We start from the raw sequence: 14,262 nt of genomic DNA on the forward strand, positions 1-14,262 counted from the left end.
GTATGCCTGGTGCTGCTCCTGACATGCCCTCCTACACTCTTCATTGAACCAGGGCTGGTCCCCTGGCTTGATGGGAATGGTAGAGTGGGGGATATGCCAGGCCATGAGGTTAGAGGTTGTAGTTGAATACAATTCTGTTGCTGCCTCATGCATGCCCAGTTTTCCATTGCTGAAGGTTACCATTGACCAGAAACTGAACTGGAGTAGCCATATAAATACTGTGGCTGCAAGAGCAGTTCAGAGGCTAGGAACCCTGCCCCAAGTAACTCACCTCCTGACTCCCCAAAACGTGTCCACCATTTACAAGGCACATGTCAGGAGTGTGATGGAATACTCTCCACTTGCCTGGATGGATGCAGCTCCAACAACACTCAAGAAGCTGAACGCCATCCAGGACAAAGCAGCCCGCTGGATTGTCACCCCATCCAGTTCCTCCGCCACCGACGCACAGTGGCAGCAGTGTGTGCCATCTACATGATGCACTGCAGCAACGCACCAAGGCTACTTTGACAGCACCTTCAAAACCCGCGACCTCTACTACCTCAAAGCACAGGGGCAGCAGATGCATGGGAGTACCACCCTCTGCAAGTTCCCCTCCAAGTCACACACCATCCTGACTTGGAACTATATCACTGTTCCTTCACTGTGACTGGGTCAAAATCCTGGAACAACCTCACTAACAGCACTGTGGGTGTACCTACCTCACATGGACTGCAGCAGTTCAAAAAGGCAGCTCACCACCACCTTCTCAAGGGCAATTAGGGATGGGCAATAAATGCTGGCCTAGTCTGCAATAGTCACATCCCATGAATGAGTAAAAAATTGGGAATAGAAGGTTATGGTGATAAAGTTAGATGAGAATAGACATGATGTACCTCGAGTGGAGAATAAATGCCAACATGCACTGGTTGAGCTGAATAGCCTATTCCTGGGTTGTATATTTTATGCAATTCAATGTAAATAAAAGTATCATTGGACCCAGCCTATGATTCGTCCTCACCCATGTCTTCTCCCCAGACACAGCTATTGATAGAGGAATCACTGCCTCACAATGTCCTGACTCTTGAATTGTGCCAGGTTCAAGAAACTGTGAAGACATAGTAGAACAAAATATATCAACAAACAAGAACTTTAAGTACAATTGCCATTCATTCTTTGTCAATTACCTCTTTGCCTCCCAGCTTGAAACTGGAACTTACTCTTGTTACAAACTGGAATGTGTGACTTAAAAGTGTGGTGGAAGCAGGTTCAATGGTAACTTTCAAAAGTGAAAGGAAAACGTGAAAAGGAAAGATTTGCAGGTCTATTGGGAAATAGCAGGGGAGTGGAAATAATTAAAATAAAAACAAAATACTGCAGATGCTGGAAATCTGAAATAAATACAAGAAATGCTGGAAATACTCAGCAGGTCTGGCAGCATCTGTGGAGATGCATAGATTTGCTCCCCAGGTTTCAGTTCTGGCTCAGTAGGTAGCATGCTTGCCTAGAAGTCAGAAGGGCTATAGATTCAAATGCCAGTCCAGAGACTTGAGCAACGCCGCCATTAACATCACCATTAACACCAACTAAACATTTTGCCCAACTTTCTTTGGCCTCCTTATCTCGCGAGACAATGGGTAAGCGCCTGGAGGTGGTCAGTGGTGTGTGGAGCAGCGCCTGGAGTGGCGATAAAGGCCAATTCTAGATTGACAGGCTCTTCCACAGGTGCTGCAGAAAAATTCGCTTGTTGGGGCTGTTACACAGTTGGCTCTCCCCTTGCGCTTCTGTCTTTTTTCCTGCCAACTGCTAAGTCTCTTCGACTCGCCACACTTTAGCCCCGCCTTTATGTCTGCCCGCCAGCTCTGGCGAACGCTGGCAACTGACTCCCACGACTTGTGATCAATGTCACAGGACTTCATGTCGCGTTTGCAGACGTCTTTAAAGCGGAGACGTGGACGGCCAATGGGTCTGATACCAGTGGCGAGCTCGCTGTACAATGTGTCTTTGGGGATCCTGCCATCTTCCATGCAGCTCACATGGCCAAGCCATCTCAAGCGCCGCTGACTCAGTACTGTGTATAAGCTGGGGATGTTGGCCACCTCGAGGACTTCTGTGTTGGAGATACGGTCCTGCCACCTGATGCCAAGTATTCTCCGGAGGCAGCGAAGATGGAATGAATTGAGACGTCGCTCTTGGCTGACATACGTTGTCCAGGCCTCGCTGCCATAGAGCAAGGTACTGAGGACACAAGCTTGATACACTCGGACTTTTGTGTTCTGTGTCAGTGCGCCATTTTCCCACACTCTCTTGGCCAGTCTGAACATAGCAGTGGAAGCCTTTCCCATGCGCTTGTTGATTTCTGCATCTAGAGACAGGTTACTGGTGATAGTTGAGCCTAGGTAGGTAAACTCTTGAACCACTTCCAGAGCGTGGTCGCCAATATTGATGGATGGAGTATTTCTGACGTCCTGCCCCATGATGTTCATTTTCTTGAGGCTGATGGTTAGGCCAAATTCATTGCAGGCAGCCGCAAACCTGTCGATGAGACTCTGCAGGCACTCTTCAGTGTGAGATGTTAAAGCAGCATCGTCAGCAAAGAGGAGTTCCCTGATGAGGACTTTCCGTACTTTGGACTTCGCTCTTAGACGGGCAACCTGCCCCCTGATCTTGTGTGGAGGAAAATTCCTTCTTCAGAGGACTTAAATGCATGTGAAAGCAGCAGGGAGAAGAAAATCCCAAAAAGTGTGGGTGCGAGAACACAGCCCTGTTTCACGCCACTCAGGCTAGGAAAGGGGTCTGGTGAGGAGTCACCATGTTGAATTGTGCCTTTCATATTGTCATGGAATGAGGTGATGATACTTAGTAGCTTTTGTGGACATCCAATCTTTTCTAGTAGTCTGAAGAGACCACGTCTGCTGACGAGGTCAAAGGCTTTGGTGAGATCAATGAAAGCAATGTAGAGGGGCATCTGTTGTTCGCAGCATTTCTCCTGTATCTGACGAAGGGAGAACAGCATGTCAACGGTCGATCTCTCTGCACGAAAGCCACACTGTACCTCAGGGTAGACGTGCTCGGCCAGCTTCTGGAGCCTGTTTAGAGCGACTCGAGAAAAGACTTTCCCCACTATGCTGAGCAGGGAGATTCCACAGTAGTTGTTGCAGTCACCTCGGTCACCTTTGTTTTTATAGAGGGTGATGATATTGGCATCGCGCATGTCCTGAGGTACTGCTCCCTCGTCCCAGCACAGGCATAGCAGTTCATGTAGCGCTGAGGGTATAGCAGGCTTGGCACTCTTGATTATTTCAGGGGTAATGCTGTCCTTCCCAGAGGCTTTAACATCACCATTAACACCAACTAAACATTTTTCCCAACTGTGTCCAAGGTAAAGTCAAATGTGTCAAAATTCTGATAGAATCATTTTGCCTAAGGAAGAATGAACCTTGAGTCTGCCCAAGTCAGGCGTCCCAGGCCCTATGCCAAATTAGGAGAATGACACAACTTGCATAGTCGAGGCAGCTAGTCCACTCCTGGATGAGTGCATCAGAAGTGCCTACCTTGAACCTCCAGCAGCAAAGGTGAAATAGAACCATTCCACTGTGACAGGGGAAAGGAGGCCTAAGGAGGGCTGAATGAATAGTAGTTACTTAAATCTTCAGCTCTTCGGTGAGCCATCCCACCTACTTCCCCCAACCCACAATGGAAAAACTCTTACAAATGGGATGTAATCTTGGCCGAACCAGGTTTCATCCATTTTCTGGTCCCCCGACTGGCATCTACCACATTTCCATCTACAACCAATCAGAATTTCAGGCCCTAGTATGTTAAATCAATTGAGTTGCTCTTATTAACTAACTCTGCTATGTACTCAAGCAGATTTGTGAAGCAAGATCTGCCTGGGGGAAGACAGCTCATTTGTAAACACTGACAGAGATAAGTGATTTAGGCCAACTGCCATTCACTGGTGATTTATCATGTTTTCCTGTTACCCCTCAGGTGCTGTTCTTTTATTGTTATTACGCTGATATTGGAGTAGCAATATTAGGATTCTTCCCAGTGCCATGCACTAGACCAGTTATATAGGATCAGATTTGAGATGTTAATGTGTGGTGGAAAGGAATAGTGAGAGAAAAAAAAGTTGCCTTTAAGTAGATCATGCCCCTCAGAAATGGACCAGAATACTTCATGCATAATGAATGCTATTGTGCAATTTCTGGCATCATATGGGTAAGAGTGACAGCCATTTTGCATACAATAAGATGTCACAAATCAGACTAAAACTAGGAAAAGAAAGTTATCATATTTTAACGACTACTTTCAACTTGGATCATTCGGTAGCTTCTCATCTCTAAATCATAATCATCTAATGTAGATTGACACTTCAGTGCAGTCCTGAGGGATTGCTGTCTTGCTATCTTGATGAGACGCTAGACCAGGGTCCAATCTGCTTCTTCAGGTGTATATGACAGATTTCCTGGCACTATCTTAGGAAGAACCAGTGCCCTCCTTCGGCTAACGATATCAAGACCAATGAAAGGTCAACAACCTGAAGTGTTCACTCTGTTTGTGCTCAATAGGTGCTTCCTGAGTTGAGTGTTTCCAACATTTCCTGTTTTTGTTTTAAAAGCTGATTATTTTGGTTATTCTTCATGTGCTGTTTGTCGGACCTTGCTGTGCTAAAACTAGTCCATGTTTGTCCATTTATACACAAAATTTAACATTGATTGTAAGTGCTTTGAGATGCACTGAGGATGTAGTAAAGCATCATATAAATACAGGTTCTATCATTTTCCTCCTCAAATAAGTGCATTTGGCCTGATGTTTAAATAATTTATTTCACTAATAGAATAATAAATTAATTTCATAATTGATGTAATACACCCCTGACTGCATTAACTAGAAGAGATAGTTCAGGTACAGTCAAGGTATATTCCCACAAAGGGGAAAGGGAAGGCAAACAAATTCAGAGCTCCCTGGATGACAAAAGAGATAGAGAGTAAGATGAAGAAGAAATAATGTTCTTATGACCGATGTCAGGTGGATAATACAACGACAACCAAGCTGAATAATGAAGATTGAGAGGGGAAGTGAAAAAGCAAATAATAGAAGCAAAGAGAGAGTGTCAGAAGAGACTGGCAGCTAATATAAAAGGGAATCCAAAAGACTTCTATAGGCATATAAATAGTAAAAGGGTGGTAAAAGGAGGAGTAGGGCCGATAAGGGACCAAAAAGGGGATTTACGCATGCAGGCAGAGGGCATGGCTGAGGTACTAAATGAGTACTTTGCATCTATTGTTACCAAGGAAGAAGATGCTGCACAGGTCAAGGTGAAAGAGGAGATAATTCAGACAATTGAAGTGTTTAAAATTGATAAGGAGAAAATATTGGATAGGCTGTCTGTAGTTAAGGTTGTTAAGATACCAGGACCAGATGAGATGCATCCAAGGTTACTGAGGGAAGTGAAAGTGGAAATTGCGGAGGAACTAGCCATAATTTTCCAGTTTTCCTTAGATTCAAGGGTGGTGCCAAAGGACAGGAGAATTGCAAATGTTGCACCTCTGTTCAAAAAAGTATGTAAAGATAATCCCAGCAACTACAGGCCAGTCAGTTTAACCTTGGTGGTGGGGAAGCTTCTAGAAATGATAATTTGGGACAAAATTAATAGTCATTTGGGCAAATGCGAGTTAATTAAGGAAAGCCAGCAGAAATTTTTGAAGGGCAAATTATATTTAACTAACTTGCTTGAGTTTTCAGATGAGGTAACAGAGAAGGTTGATCAGGGAAATGCTGCTGTGTTGGTGTACATGGATTTCCAAACAGCATTTGATAAACTGCCACACAATAGACTTGTGAGTAAAGTTAGAGCTCATGGAATAAAAGGGATAGTAGCAACATAGATATGGAATTGACTGAGTGACTGGAAACAGAGTAGTGGTAAATGGATGTTTTTTGGGCTGGAGGAATTTGTGCAGTGGAGTTTCCCAGGGGTCAGTGTTGGGACTCTTGCTTTTCCTGATTCATATTAATGACCTAGACCGTGGTGTACATAGAAACATAGAAAATAGGAGCAGGAGTAGGCCATTCAGCCATTCGAGCATGCTCCACCATTCATTATGATCATGGCTGATCATCCAACTCAGTAACCTTTTTCCGCTTTCCCCCCATATCCTTTGATCGCCTTCACCCTAAGAGCTATATCTAACTCCTTCTTGAAAACATATAATGTTTCGGCCTCAACTGCTTTCTGTGGTAGCAAATTCCACAGGCTCACCACTCTCTGGGTGAAGTAATTTCTCCTCATCTCAGTCCTGAAAGGTTTACCCTGCATCCTTCGGATTGTTCGCTGGTTCTGGACTCCCCCGCCATCAGGAACATCCTTCTTGCATCTACCCTGTCAAGTCCTGTTAGAATTTTATTGGTTTCAATGTGATCCCCCCTCACTCTTCTGAACTCCAGCGGATATAATCCGAACCAACTCAATCTCTCCTCATACGTCAGTCCCGCCATCCCAGGAATCAGTCTGGTAAACCTTCGCTGCACTCCCTCTATAGCAAGAACATCCTTCCTCAGATAAGGAGACCAAAACTGTACACAATATTCCAGGTGTGGCCTCACCAAGGCCCTGTATAATTGCAGCAAGACATCCCTGCTCCTGAACTCATACCATTTGCCTTTTTTACTGCCTGTTGCACCTTCGGCGACTTATGTACGAGAACACCCAGTTCTCGTTGCATATTCCCCTCTCTCAGTTTATAGCCATTCAGATAATAATCTGCCTTCCTGTTTTTGTTATCAAAGTGGATAACCTCACATTTATCCACATTATACTGCATCTGCCATGCATTAGCCCACTCACTCAACTTGTCTAAATCACCCTGAAGCCTTTCTGTATCCCCCTCACAACTCACCCTCCCACCCAGTTTTGTGTCATCTGCAAATTTGAAGATATTACATTTAGTTTCCTCATCTAAATCATTAATATATACTGTGAATAGCTCGGGTCCTAGCACTGATCCCTGTGGTACCCCACTAGTCACTGCCTGCCATTCGGAAAAAGACCCATTTATTCCTAATCTTTGTTTCCTGTCTACCAACCAATTTTCTATCCATCGCAATACACTACCCCCAATCCCATGTGCTTTAATTTTACACTCTAATCTCTTTGGGACTTTGTCGAAAGCATTCTGAAAGTCCAAATAAACCACATCCACAGGCTCCCCCTCATCAACTCTACTAGTTACATCCTCGAAGAATTCTAGTAGATTTGTCAAGCATGATTTCCCTTTCGTAAATCCATGCTGACTCTGCCCTATTCTACCACTGTTCTCTGAGTGCTCTGCTATAAAATCTTTGATAATGGACTCTAGAATTTCCCCCACTACCGATGTCAGGTTGTCTGGTCTATAATTCCCGGTTTTCTCTCTACCTCCTTTTTTAAATAGTGGGGTTACATTAGCTACCCTCCAATCTGTAGGAACTGTTCCAGAGTCTATAGAATCTTGGAAGATGACCACCAATGCATCCACTATTTCCAGGGCCACTTCCTTAAGTACTCTGGGATGTAGATTATCAGGCCCTGGGGATTTATCGGCCTTCAATCCAATCAATTTCTCCAACACCATTTCGCTACTAATACTGATTTCTTTCAGTTCCTCCCTCTCACTAAACCCTGTGTTCCCCAACATTTCTGGTATGATATTTATGCCCTCCTTTGTGAAGACAGAACCAAAGTATGCATTTAGTTGGCCAGCCATTTCTTTGTTCCCCATATTAAATTCCCCTGTAAGGGACCTACATGTGTCTACACTTATCTTTTTCTCTTCACATACCTATAGATACTTTTACAGTCAGTTTTTATATTCCCCCGCAAGCCTACTCTCGTACTCTATTTTCCCCTTTTTAATCAATCCCTTGGTCCTCCTTTGCAGGACACAATTTAAAAGTTTGTGGATGATACGAAACTTGGAAGCATTGTGAACTGGGAGGAGGATAGTGTAAAACTTCAAAAGGACATAGACAAATTGGTGGAATGGGCGGGCAGGTGGCAGATGAAGTTCAATGTGGAGAAATATGAGGTGATACATTTTGGTAGGAAGAACATGGAGAGACAATATAAAATAAAGTCTACAATTCTAAATGGGTTGCAGGGGCAGAGGGACCTGGGTGTTTATGTGCATAAGTCATTGAAGGTGGCAGGACAGGTTGAGAGAGCAGTTAATAAAGCATACAGTATCCGAGGTTTCATTATTAGGGGGCATAGAGAACAAAAGCAAGGAAACCTTGCTTGTATACTTAAACTTAATCTTGTATAGAACAATGGTTCGGCCTCAGCTGGAGCATTGTGTCCAGTTCTGACGCCACACTTTAGGAAAGTGCAGAAAAGTTCTCGAGAATGGTTTCAGGGATGAAGAACTTCAGTTACGAGGACAGATTACAGAAATTGGCACTATTTTCCTTGGAGAGAGAAGGTTGAGAGGAGAATTGATAGAGGTCTTCAAAATCATGAGGGGTCTAGACAGAGCAGATAGGGAAAAATTGTTCACATTGGTGGAAGGATCGGGAACAAGAGGGCACAGCATTAAGGTAATTGGAAAAAGAAGGAATGATGTGGAATGCACTGCCTGAGAGTGTGGTGGAGTCAGATTCAATTGTGGCTTTCAAAAAGGAATTGGATAATTATCTGAAAAGGAACAATGTTTGGGGAGAAGGCGGGGGAGTGGCACTAGGTAAGTTGCTCTTTCGGAGACCCAGCGCAAACACGACAGGCTGAATGGCTTCCTTCTGTGCTGTAAAACTTCTGTGAATTGTTGGAAGACTGCAAGTGTGAAACTTTATTCACAGTGTACAAATAAAACTGTACTTCCAGTTTAGGTACCATATTTAATATACATATATAATATTAATGAGAGTGAGAGATTTAGATTACTAAGCATTAAGGCAAGCTCTGGTGGAGATGAAAGCCGTTCCTATGGGAACAGCTTTACCTCAACTGCAGTGATGTCAATGTCCTTGCAGAGAGGATAAATATGGTAGTAAGTGGGATTTAAACGTATAGATATCGAGAAAACGGGATAAACCAAAATGATCCTCCAGAAAAGGAAATGGATAATCAAAGTATAAGAGGAAACTCATGCTATGAGACATAGGCTTATCCAACTAAGATACATATATATCAAAGCTAGAAACATTTACAACAAAATCACTGAACTCATTTGGGAATTATAGTGTAATAGGAGTCTTTGAAAGATGGTTAACCCTCATTAATGAAGAAAGAAGATGGAGAGGTAACAGGGAGCCAGTTAGCCTGAAATCAGAAGAAGGGAAAATGCTAGAATCTATTATTAAGGACATGGTAAAATCATAATATGATTAGGCAGTGTCAACACAGTTTTATAAAATGTGTTTGGCAAATCAATTAGAGATTTTTCAGGGTGTAACTAGCAGGGTAGTTTGGGGGAAATCAGTGGATATAGTATATTTGGAATTTCAGAAGACCTTCGATAAGATGCCACATGAAAGGTTGTTAAACAAGATTAGGGCTCATGGGATGCAATGTAATATATGAGCATAGATTGACGATTGGTTAATGGACAGAAAATAGAGAAAAGGAATAATTTGGGATGGCAGGATAAAACTAGCAGAGAGCCTCAAGGCTCCTTGCTTGAACCTCAGCCATTTATACTTAATGGCATTAGTATCACTGAAATCCCCACCATTAACAACCTGGGGCTGTCCTATGAGGACAGGTTGGGTAGAATGGGCCTATATTTTCTAGAGTTTAGAAGAATGAGAAGTGATCTTATTGAAACATCTAAAATCTTCAGAGAGCTCGACACAGTAAATGCTGAGAGGCTGTTTCCCTGGCTGGAGAATCTAGAATTAGGGAGTCCTGGTGTCAGGATATGGGTTCAACCAATTAGGACTGAGATGGGGAGAAATTTTTTTCACTCAGAGGGTTGTGAATGTTTGGAATTCTTTCCCCTAGAGGGTTGTGGATGCTCAGCGAATGAGAATATTCAGGAATGAGATCAATAGATTATTGGCCGCTAAGTAAATTGAGGGATATGGGAATCGGGCAGGAAAGTGGAGTTGAATGAAGATCAGCCATGATTGAATTGGATGGCGGAGCATGCTCTGTGTGGCCTACTCCTGCCTGTGTTTCTTATGTTGTTATGAGTGCTGTGTGAAAAGGCTTTGATTATTGTGAAAGGAGAAACTGGACAGAAAAGGAAGTGATATAACTCTATATGGCGGAAATGGGGAGGCAGGCCCTCCTACTTCTGAAAGATAATTTTTCTGAATTCAACACCATAGACCGCTGCCCTAAGTGAGCACTTACTCTCTATGATTGTGTCTCTACTTACACAAAATCTGGGTCAAGTAACAAGCTAAGGGGTCAAACAGAAACACTTTGACACTGTCTTTCGGCCTATAGGCCTGCTTACAATTTCCATCACCTTGGCAAGTGCAACAATAAAAATTCTACCAGACTGTTTTTAAACTATTAACCTTTAGACTGATTTATTGTACAGTAATCAGATAAATGAATGGCAGCATGATCAAACCAGACACGTATCGACATTCAAGGCTTATCAGTTCCTCCACAAAATATATTTAAATAAACACACAGACTAACACATGATGTGACAATAGATCTGAAATAAGTATCATATGCTTGGAGTTTTATGCTGGATGTTTCATCCGAGAAAGTGTCACTGCCACTTCCGTGAGTGGACCTTACACCTTCTATGATCTGGAATGTGCTTCTTTCTGTCCAGTACCAAGGTAAATGATAGTGAGAACCACGGATTGTCACAAAGAACTCTTAATTTGCACACTGGCTATTAGACAGCTGCCAGGTTAGTGGCAGTTTCCTGTTAATCAGCTGGAAGTAGTTGGTTCAATAGGTTTTAATTACTGTAGCAGCTAGCTTGTGACTCATCAGAGGCTCTATAAATTCAGTTCGGTTTTCAAACTGTATGGAGTGGAAACTTTGTCTGAGTAAAATATTTGAAAATTCAGTACTGAGGGGGAAAGAAAGATAAGAAGGTAAGTGCTTGGTGAGCATTTTCTCTTTTTTTTTTCTCTTATCTAAATGAAGGAAATTTAATTGGGGTTAGTATAATATTAATTGGAGCAATAAGAGTTTTCTGAGACTCAGGTAGTTTATTAGTAAGGTTTGTTTAACAGCAGTAGTAAAGCTTAATAGTAGTGGAGTTGTTAAGTACTAGTTAAAGGAAATAAATTAACACATTATAAAGATGACATGGCAAGTGATGTGTTGTGGCTGCAGTAAATGGGAGCTGGTGGGTACCAGTGTGATTCATGGAAAGCATGTATGCAGTGGGGTAGGTGGTGGCGTTGTGGTATTATCACTGGACTAGTAACCCAGAGACCCAGGGTATTTCTCTGGGGACATGGGTTCGAATCCCACCACAGCAGAAGGTGGAATTTGAATTTAATTAATAAATCTGGAATTAAACAGCTAGTCTAATGATGGCCATGAAACCAATGTCCATTGTTGTAAAAACCCATCTGGTTCACTAATGTCCTTTAGGGAAGGAAATCTGCTGTCCTTACCTGCATGTGACTCCAGAACCACAGCAATGTGGTTGACTCTTACATGCCCTCTGAAATGGCCTAGCAAGTCACTCAGTTGTATCTAACTGCTACAAAGCCTATAAAAAGGAATGAAACTGGACGGACCACCCAGCATCGACCTAGGTACCGGAAATGACAACAGCAAACCCAGCCCTGTCGACCCTGCAAAGTCCTCCTTACTAACATCTGGGGGCTTGTGCCAAAGTTGGGAGAGCTGTCCCATAGTCAAGCAACAGCCTGACAGTCATACTCACTGAATCATACCTTACAGACAATATCCCAGACACTGCCATTACCATCCTCGGGTATGTCCTGTCCCACCGGCAGGACAGATCCAGCAGAGGTGGTGGCACAGTGGTATACAGTAGGGAGGGAGTTACCCTGGGAATCCTCAACATTGGCTCCGGACACCATGAAGTCTCATGGCATCAGGTCAAACATGGGCAAGGTAACCTCCTGCTGATTACCACCTACTGCCCTCCCTCAGCTGATGACTCAGTACTTCTCCATGTTGAACACCACTTGGAGGAAACACTGAGGGTTGCAAGGGCACAAAATGTACTCTGGGTGGGGGACTTCAATGTCCATCACCAAGAGTGGCTCGGTAGCATCACTACTGACCGAGCTGGCCGAGTCCTAAAGGACATAGCTGCTAGACTGGGTGTGCGGCAGGTGGTGGGGGAACCAACACGAGGGAAAAACATACTTGACCTCGTCCTCCCCAATCTGCCTGCCGCAGATGCTTCTGTCCATGACCGTATTGGTAGGAGTGACCACCGCACAGTACTTGTGGAGACGAAGTCCTGCCTTCACATTGAGGATACCGTCCATCGTGTTGTGTGGCACTATCACCGTGCTAAAGGGGATAGATTTCAAACCGATCCAGCAATGCAAAACTGGGCATCCATGAGGCGCTGTGGGCCATCAGCAGCAGCAAAATTGTACTCAACCACAATCTGTAACCTCATGGCCCAGCATATCCCCCACCCTACCATTATCATCAAGCCAGGAGACCAGCCCTGGTTCAATGAAGAGTGCAGGAGGGCTTGCCAGGAGCATTCCCATAACCAACAGATCAGATCTAAGCTCTGCAGTCCTGCCACATCCAAACGAGAATGGTGGTGGACAATTAAACAACTAACTGGAGGAGGTGGCTCCACAAATATCCCCATCCTCAATGATGGGGGAGCCCAGCACATCAGTGCAAAAGATAAGGCTGAAGCATTTGCAACAATCTTCAGCCAGAAGTGCCGAGTTGATGATCCATCTCGGCCCCTTCCTGAAGTCCCCAGCATCACAGATGCTAGACTTCAGCCAATTCAATTCACTCTGCGTGATATCAAGAAACGACTGAAGGCACTGGATACTGCAAAAGCTACGGGCCCTGACAATATTCCGGCAATAGTACTGAAGGCCTGTGCTCCAGAACTTGCCGTGCCCCGAGCAAAGCTGTTCCAGTACAGCTATGACACTGGCATCTACCCTGCAATGTGGAAAATTGCCCAGGTATGTCCTGTACACAAAAAGCAGGACAGAAAACTGGAGTAGCCATATAAATACCGTGGCTACAAGAGCAGGTCAGAGGCTAGGAATCCTGAGGCGAGTAACTCACCACCCGACTCCCCAAAGCATATCCATCTACAAGGCACAAGTCAGGAGTGTGATGGAATCCTCTCCACTTGCTGGATGGGTGCAGCTCCAACAACACTAGAAGCTCGACACCATCCAGGACAAAGCAGCCCGCTTGATTGGCACACCATCTACAAACATTCACTCCCTCCACCACTGACGCACAGTAGCGGCAGTGTGTACCATCTACAAAATGTACTGCAGCAATGTACCAGGGCTCCTTAGACAGCACTTTCCAAACCTGTGACCTCTACCAACTAGAAGGACAAGGACAGCAAATACATGGGAACACAACCACCTGCAAGTTCCCCTCCAAGTCACACACCATCCTGACTTGGAACTATATCGCTGTTCCTTCACTGTTGCTGGGACAAAATCCTGGAACTCCCTTCCTAACAGCACTGTGGGTCTACCTACCCCACATGGACTGCAGTGGTTCAAGAAGGCAGCTCACCACCTTCTCAAGGGCAATTAGGGATGGGCAATAAATGCTGGCATAGCCAGTGATGCCCACATCCCATGAATGAATAAAAAAGTGTCTCTGACATGAGGAATTTTGACGGAGTCAATGAGCTGGAGGCTGAGCAACAGACACTGATATATCCGGGAGGGGGAAAGTTACCTGGACACTTTGTTCCAGATGTCAGTCATACCCCTTAGGATAGGAGCTTCTGATTTGGTCAGGGACAGGAGGGTCAAGCAAGTAAGAGGTTTGAGGAGGCAGTAGTGGAGGGGTCTCAGCCATCGCAATTGTCTAACAGGTTTGAGGTACTTTCAAATTGTATGGATGAGAATGAGGGCTGTAGGATGGATGAGCAATCTGACTATGGCACCATGGTACAGTCAGCCTTTCAAGGGGAGGGGGGAGCTAAATGGGAATGTAGTAGTTATAGGGGACAGTATAATCAGGGGGATAGACAGTGTTCCCTGTAGCCAAGAGTGGGAGTCCAGAAGGCTGTGTTGCCTGCCTGGTGCTAAGGTTTGGGGCATCTGCTCAGGGCTGGAGAGGAACTTGCAGTAGGAGAGGGAGGATCCAGTGGTTGTGGTCCATGTGGG

This window comes from Heterodontus francisci, chromosome 1 (assembly GCF_036365525.1).
Source record: "Heterodontus francisci isolate sHetFra1 chromosome 1, sHetFra1.hap1, whole genome shotgun sequence".
Lineage (NCBI taxonomy): Eukaryota > Metazoa > Chordata > Chondrichthyes > Heterodontiformes > Heterodontidae > Heterodontus > Heterodontus francisci.